The 8063-nt window shown below is 41.0% G+C and overlaps 1 long non-coding RNA gene across 1 annotated transcript in view; it reads right to left on the reverse strand.

Annotated features, from left to right (window-relative positions):
* LOC309800262 overlaps positions 1-6860 on the reverse strand; it is a 47404-nt gene extending 40544 nt beyond the window's left edge. Inside the window, exons 1-2 of the long non-coding RNA XR_014293429.1 lie at positions 6789-6860; positions 2069-2263 (exon numbers count right to left, since the gene is read on the reverse strand). This is a non-coding gene — a long non-coding RNA (uncharacterized lncRNA). The remainder of the gene's footprint in view (positions 1-2068; positions 2264-6788) is intronic.
* Between the last annotated feature and the right edge of the window lie 1203 nt (positions 6861-8063).

An 8063-nucleotide genomic window follows, 5' to 3' on the forward strand; every position in this document is an offset into this window, starting at 1 on the left:
CACCAAAAACCTACAGAATACCAAGAAAAGACTACTCAACATTCTCTCATAACGTACATGGGAAAAGGATCCCAGGAAGAATAGACATAGGTATATGTGTAAAAGAACCACATCTTGCACACCTAGAACAAGCAAAGCATTGTAATCAAACTTGCTGTGATAAAAAATATAAATTCAATTAAAAAACAACGAACAAGATGTAGTGGGACATAAACTTAAGGGGCTTTCTCCTGGCAAATTCCATTCTAAATTACAACCTAGAACACGACTTCCATTGACGTTCTGTTGCCCTAGTAACCAGATTTAGTAAAGGAGAGCTGCTGCCACCTTGTGGCCGTTTCACACAACAGCAGCTTTTAACCCAGTGCTAATGGTCAGTTGATATTCAAAATAATTGCAGGCGTGTAAATGACACCTGCCCTGAAAACAAATCCTGGGGTCGTATATCGACCAAAAAATTCGAAAGACGTCCACATTTCAAAACGACAGTTTCAAGAGGCATATTTTATGCACATTTGTCTTATGATTCTTTCTTTTTCTTTCTTTCTTTCTTTCTTTTGTTAAAAAAACGGGAATGGACAAAGGCTGAACATCAGGAATTAATAAAGCCATGCAAATCCAGTGTACCAAAACGTTCACCTCACAGCCGTCAGAATGATCATCAGCAAGAAAACTCTACAAAAAAATAAGTGCTGAAGGGGTTTTAGAGAACTGCATACCCTTTAGCTGCTGGTGGGATGTAACCTGGTAAGAGCCAGTAGTGAGAACAGAACGGAGGTGCGTTTAAAGGTAAAAATTGAGCTACCATGTGATCTGGTAGGCCCACTGATGGGCCTATCACCTGAGTAGACCAGAATCAAAAAGAAACAGCCTGCCAGGCCTTCAATTCAGCAACATGTACCATAGCCAAGACCTGGAAGAAACCAAAATGTCCACCAACAGAAAAATGTACCAAGAAGAAGTCGTCCGTGTACACAACGGAATATTAGCCATGAAAAAGCATGGAACAGTGCCGTTGCCACCACTACAGAAGGATCTAGAGATAATCACCCAACTTGAAGTAAGAAAGAAACCGAAAGACAGATATCCTATGACATCACTTATACGTGTTACCTAAAACTTGATACCCATGAAATAATTTCCAAGAGAAGGACACGCATAGATTCAGAAAACCAAATTATGTAGAACCAAATGGAAAGGTGTAGGGAATGTATGAATTAGGTTATGGGGTTTAACAGACATGTACTAATACATATGATATATATATATATATAATCACAAAATAACTATGGAATACGAAGAGAGGTCTACTCAACACTCTATAATAACATACATGGGAAAGGATCCAAAGAGGAATAAACAGATACATTGATAGGATGAACCAGAAACTGTACACCCAGGAGAATCTACATTTTTATCAAATTTGCTCTGATCGTTCATAAAAATCAAATTTCAAAAGCAAACAACAATTTAGGAGATGTAAGCCCTTGGGGGTTTGCGCTGGCACATTCCACTCTAATTTGCAGCGTTCTAACATGATTTCCAGGAAAGCTCTGTTGCCCCAAATCCCAGAGTTGGAAATGAAGAAATGCTGCCGCCTTGTGGCCGTTTCCCACAAGGGCGGCTTTAAACCCACAGCTAATGGTCACTTAACATTCACAAGGACTCAGGGCTCTAAAGGACACCTGCCGTCAAAAAATGTCCCGAGGTAGGGAATGGCCAAAAAAAATTCAAAACTGGCAAAATTTTCAAGGAGATAGTATGGAGGGGAAAGTTTTACTCACTCTTTTTCAACAATGAGGAGAATGGATAAAAGCTCAACATCAGGAATTATTAGACTCATGAAAATCCAACCTCCAAGACGGTTTCAACTCACCCATGTCAACTACCATCAGCAAAAAGTTTACCAACAATAAATGCTGAAGGGGATTTAGAGAACTGTGTACCCTCTAGCTGCTGGTGAGATGTAAAGTGGTAACAGCCAATACTGAGAACAGAAAGGAGCTGCGTTTAAAAGTAAAACTTGAGCCACCATTCCATTCAGCAGGCCCACCGATGAGCCTCTCACCTGAGAAGTCCAGAGTCGAGAAGGCACAGGCTTCAACAGCTGCACTGCAGGAACTTTCACAATAGCCAAGACACGGAAGCAACCAAAATGTCCATAAACGAATGAATGGATAAAGAAGAAGTAGTCCATGTACACAATGGAATATTAGCCATGGAAAACAATGAAACACTTCTCTCTGAGGCACCATAGATGAGCCTAGAGATAATCACAGAACACGAGGTAAGTCGGAAAGCAAAAGACATATCTTATGATACCACTTAGAGGCGTTATCTAAGAACTGACACAAATGAACATATTTCCACAGAGGAAGACACTCACAGACTTAGAAAACAAACTATGCTTATCTAAAAAGAAAGGTGGGGGGAATGGAAAAATTAAGAGTACACTTACCATACGTGTACAGATACCTATTAAATACATATATCAAAAAGACCGGACATATAGCAAGGGAGGTCTATGGAACACTCTGCAATAATTTACATGGGAAGTGGATCTGTACGTGAACATATGTATGTAATGTACAAATGAACCAGATTGTGTACACCTAGGACAAACAATATTCTAATCATTACCGCGATAAAAAAATTAAAACAAGAAGTAAAGTGACATAAACTTATGGGGGTTTTTCCTGGCACATTCCATTGTAATTTACAACCTAGGAACAGGACTTCCAGAAAGGCTCTGCTGCCCTAGTAACCAGATTTGGGAATGGAGAAATGCTGCCGCCTTGTGGCCGTTTCCCACAACAGCAGCTTTAAGCCCAGTGCTAATGGTCACTAAATATTCACACTCATTGCGGGCCTGTACATGACACCTGCCCTCAAAAAACAAAAAACCCTGGGGTCGAAAATAGACCAAGAAATTCAAAAGAGGGCCACCTTTCAAGAAGGCAATTTCAACTGGTCTATTGTACTCACCGTTTGTTTAACAGAAATTTAAAACGGTGTGGAAAATGCTGAACACTAGGAATAATTAAACACATGCAAATCCAAATTACAAAAACCTATCAGCTCACACCAGTCAGAATGGCAATCAGAAAAAATTCTGCAAACAATAAATGCTGAAGGGGGTGTGGAGAAATGCCTACCCTTGGTTCAACGTGGAACATGGTAAGAGCCAGTAATGAAAACACAAAGGAGGTGCCTTGAAAAGGTAAATATTGAGCTACCATTCAATCAAGCATACCCACTTCTGGGCCTATCACCTGAGAGGATGTGAATCAAAAGGTCACAGGCTGGGCTTCACTGGTGGCGCAGTGGTTGAGAGTCCGCCTGCCGATGCAGGGGACACGGGTTCGTGCCCCGGTCCGGGAAGAACCCACATGCTGCGGAGCGGCTAGTCCCATGAGCTATGGCTGCTGGGCCTGTGTGTCCGGAGCCTGTGCTCTGCAACGGGAGGGGCCACGGCAGTGAGAGGCCCACGTACCGCAAAAAATCAGAATAATAATAAAGAAACAGGCTGGCAATCCTGCACTCCAGCAATATTTACCATAGCCAACACTTGGAAGCAATGAAAATGTCCATCAACAGAGGAATTCACAAAGAAGAGGTGGTCCATGTACACACCGGAATATGACTCCAATAAAAAACTATATATTCATTTAAAAAAACAAAGATAAGTAAGGAGACGTCGGGTTTTGGGGGTTTATCCGGGCACATTCCCCTCTAACTTATAACCGAGGACCAACGCTGGCAGGAAGGTCGGATTCCCTAGTTACCAGATTGGGAAAAGCAGAAATGCTGCCGCCCTCTGGCCGTTACCTGCAACAGCAGCTTTAAAACCTGCGTTAAGGGTCACTTCCTATGCACCAGTACTGGAGGGCTGTAAATGAAACCTGCCCTCAAAGTGTCTTGAGGGAAGTAATGGCCAAAATAGTTCAAAATGTCACACATACTTCAAGAAAACAATTTGAAGAGCTAAGCTGTACTCACCGTTTGAAGGAAAAAAGGACATGCCAGAAAGCTCAATTTCAAGGGATTATGAGATGCATGCAAATCCAACCACAAAGAGGTATCAGCTCACACTAGTCAGAATAAACATCAGCAAAAAAACTACAAACAATAAATGCTGAAGGTGTTGTGGAGAAGTGCGTACCCTCAACTTGAAGTGGGATGTAACCTGGTAAGAGCCACTAATGAGAACCGAATGGAGGTGCCGTTATAAGGTAAACATTTGGCTACCATACGATCCAGCAGGCCCACTCCTGGGCCTATAACGTAAGAAGACAGAATTGGAAAGACACAGGCAGGCAAATGTGCATTGCTGCAATAGCCAAGACATGGAAGCAGCCAAAAAGTCCATCAACACATGTGTGGACAAAGAAGAACTGGTACATGTACAGACGGAATATTAGCCAAGGAAAAAAAGGACACAATGTCATTTGCAGCACTGTAGATGAGTCTACAGGTAATCACGCAACATGTAGTAAGTCAGAAAGAGAAAGACACATAGTGTATGGTATCACTTATAGGTGTTACCTAAAAATTGATACCAGTGAAGATGTTTCCACAGAGAAGGGCAATCACAGATTCATTAAACAAACTTATGGTTCACCAATGGAAAGGTGTGAGGATTGGATACATTCGGTCATTGGGGTTAAGAGACATATACAAACACAGGTGAAATATATAATCACCAAAAACCTACAGAATACCAAGAAAAGACTACTCAACATTCTCTCATAACGTACATGGGAAAAGGATCCCAGGAAGAATAGACATAGGTATATGTGTAAAAGAACCACATCTTGCACACCTAGAACAAGCAAAGCATTGTAATCAAACTTGCTGTGATAAAAAATATAAATTCAATTAAAAAACAACGAACAAGATGTAGTGGGACATAAACTTAAGGGGCTTTCTCCTGGCAAATTCCATTCTAAATTACAACCTAGAACACGACTTCCATTGACGTTCTGTTGCCCTAGTAACCAGATTTAGTAAAGGAGAGCTGCTGCCACCTTGTGGCCGTTTCACACAACAGCAGCTTTTAACCCAGTGCTAATGGTCAGTTGATATTCAAAATAATTGCAGGCGTGTAAATGACACCTGCCCTGAAAACAAATCCTGGGGTCGTATATCGACCAAAAAATTCGAAAGACGTCCACATTTCAAAACGACAGTTTCAAGAGGCATATTTTATGCACATTTGTCTTATGATTCTTTCTTTTTCTTTCTTTCTTTCTTTCTTTTGTTAAAAAAACGGGAATGGACAAAGGCTGAACATCAGGAATTAATAAAGCCATGCAAATCCAGTGTACCAAAACGTTCACCTCACAGCCGTCAGAATGATCATCAGCAAGAAAACTCTACAAAAAAATAAGTGCTGAAGGGGTTTTAGAGAACTGCATACCCTTTAGCTGCTGGTGGGATGTAACCTGGTAAGAGCCAGTAGTGAGAACAGAACGGAGGTGCGTTTAAAGGTAAAAATTGAGCTACCATGTGATCTGGTAGGCCCACTGATGGGCCTATCACCTGAGTAGACCAGAATCAAAAAGAAACAGCCTGCCAGGCCTTCAATTCAGCAACATGTACCATAGCCAAGACCTGGAAGAAACCAAAATGTCCACCAACAGAAAAATGTACCAAGAAGAAGTCGTCCGTGTACACAACGGAATATTAGCCATGAAAAAGCATGGAACAGTGCCGTTGCCACCACTACAGAAGGATCTAGAGATAATCACCCAACTTGAAGTAAGAAAGAAACCGAAAGACAGATATCCTATGACATCACTTATACGTGTTACCTAAAACTTGATACCCATGAAATAATTTCCAAGAGAAGGACACGCATAGATTCAGAAAACCAAATTATGTAGAACCAAATGGAAAGGTGTAGGGAATGTATGAATTAGGTTATGGGGTTTAACAGACATGTACTAATACATATGATATATATATATATATATATATATATATATATATATAATCACAAAATAACTATGGAATACGAAGAGAGGTCTACTCAACACTCTATAATAACATACATGGGAAAGGATCCAAAGAGGAATAAACAGATACATTGATAGGATGAACCAGAAACTGTACACCCAGGAGAATCTACATTTTTATCAAATTTGCTCTGATCGTTCATAAAAATCAAATTTCAAAAGCAAACAACAATTTAGGAGATGTAAGCCCTTGGGGGTTTGCGCTGGCACATTCCACTCTAATTTGCAGCGTTCTAACATGATTTCCAGGAAAGCTCTGTTGCCCCAAATCCCAGAGTTGGAAATGAAGAAATGCTGCCGCCTTGTGGCCGTTTCCCACAAGGGCGGCTTTAAACCCACAGCTAATGGTCACTTAACATTCACAAGGACTCAGGGCTCTAAAGGACACCTGCCGTCAAAAAATGTCCCGAGGTAGGGAATGGCCAAAAAAAATTCAAAACTGGCAAAATTTTCAAGGAGATAGTATGGAGGGGAAAGTTTTACTCACTCTTTTTCAACAATGAGGAGAATGGATAAAAGCTCAACATCAGGAATTATTAGACTCATGAAAATCCAACCTCCAAGACGGTTTCAACTCACCCATGTCAACTACCATCAGCAAAAAGTTTACCAACAATAAATGCTGAAGGGGATTTAGAGAACTGTGTACCCTCTAGCTGCTGGTGAGATGTAAAGTGGTAACAGCCAATACTGAGAACAGAAAGGAGCTGCGTTTAAAAGTAAAACTTGAGCCACCATTCCATTCAGCAGGCCCACCGATGAGCCTCTCACCTGAGAAGTCCAGAGTCGAGAAGGCACAGGCTTCAACAGCTGCACTGCAGGAACTTTCACAATAGCCAAGACACGGAAGCAACCAAAATGTCCATAAACGAATGAATGGATAAAGAAGAAGTAGTCCATGTACACAATGGAATATTAGCCATGGAAAACAATGAAACACTTCTCTCTGAGGCACTATAGATGAGCCTAGAGATAATCACAGAACACGAGGTAAGTCGGAAAGCAAAAGACATATCTTATGATACCACTTAGAGGCGTTATCTAAGAACTGACACAAATGAACATATTTCCACAGAGGAAGACACTCACAGACTTAGAAAACAAACTATGCTTATCTAAAAAGAAAGGTGGGGGGAATGGAAAAATTAAGAGTACACTTACCATACGTGTACAGATACCTATTAAATACATATATCAAAAAGACCGGACATATAGCAAGGGAGGTCTATGGAACACTCTGCAATAATTTACATGGGAAGTGGATCTGTACGTGAACATATGTATGTAATGTACAAATGAACCAGATTGTGTACACCTAGGACAAACAATATTCTAATCATTACCGCGATAAAAAAATTAAAACAAGAAGTAAAGTGACATAAACTTATGGGGGTTTTTCCTGGCACATTCCATTGTAATTTACAACCTAGGAACAGGACTTCCAGAAAGGCTCTGCTGCCCTAGTAACCAGATTTGGGAATGGAGAAATGCTGCCGCCTTGTGGCCGTTTCCCACAACAGCAGCTTTAAGCCCAGTGCTAATGGTCACTAAATATTCACACTCATTGCGGGCCTGTAAATGACACCTGCCCTCAAAAAACAAAAAACCCTGGGGTCGAAAATAGACCAAGAAATTCAAAAGAGGGCCACCTTTCAAGAAGGCAATTTCAACTGGTCTATTGTACTCACCGTTTGTTTAACAGAAATTTAAAACGGTGTGGAAAATGCTGAACACTAGGAATAATTAAACACATGCAAATCCAAATTACAAAAACCTATCAGCTCACACCAGTCAGAATGGCAATCAGAAAAAATTCTGCAAACAATAAATGCTGAAGGGGGTGTGGAGAAATGCCTACCCTTGGTTCAACGTGGAACATGGTAAGAGCCAGTAATGAAAACACAAAGGAGGTGCCTTGAAAAGGTAAATATTGAGCTACCATTCAATCAAGCATACCCACTTCTGGGCCTATCGCCTGAGAGGATGTGAATCAAAAGGTCACAGGCTGGGCTTCACTGGTGGCGCAGTGGTTGAGAGTCCGCCTGC

The sequence above is a fragment of the Mesoplodon mirus genome (genome assembly GCF_964341445.2).
Source record: "Mesoplodon mirus genome assembly, chromosome: 1".
NCBI classification, from domain to species: Eukaryota; Metazoa; Chordata; class Mammalia; order Artiodactyla; family Ziphiidae; genus Mesoplodon; species Mesoplodon mirus.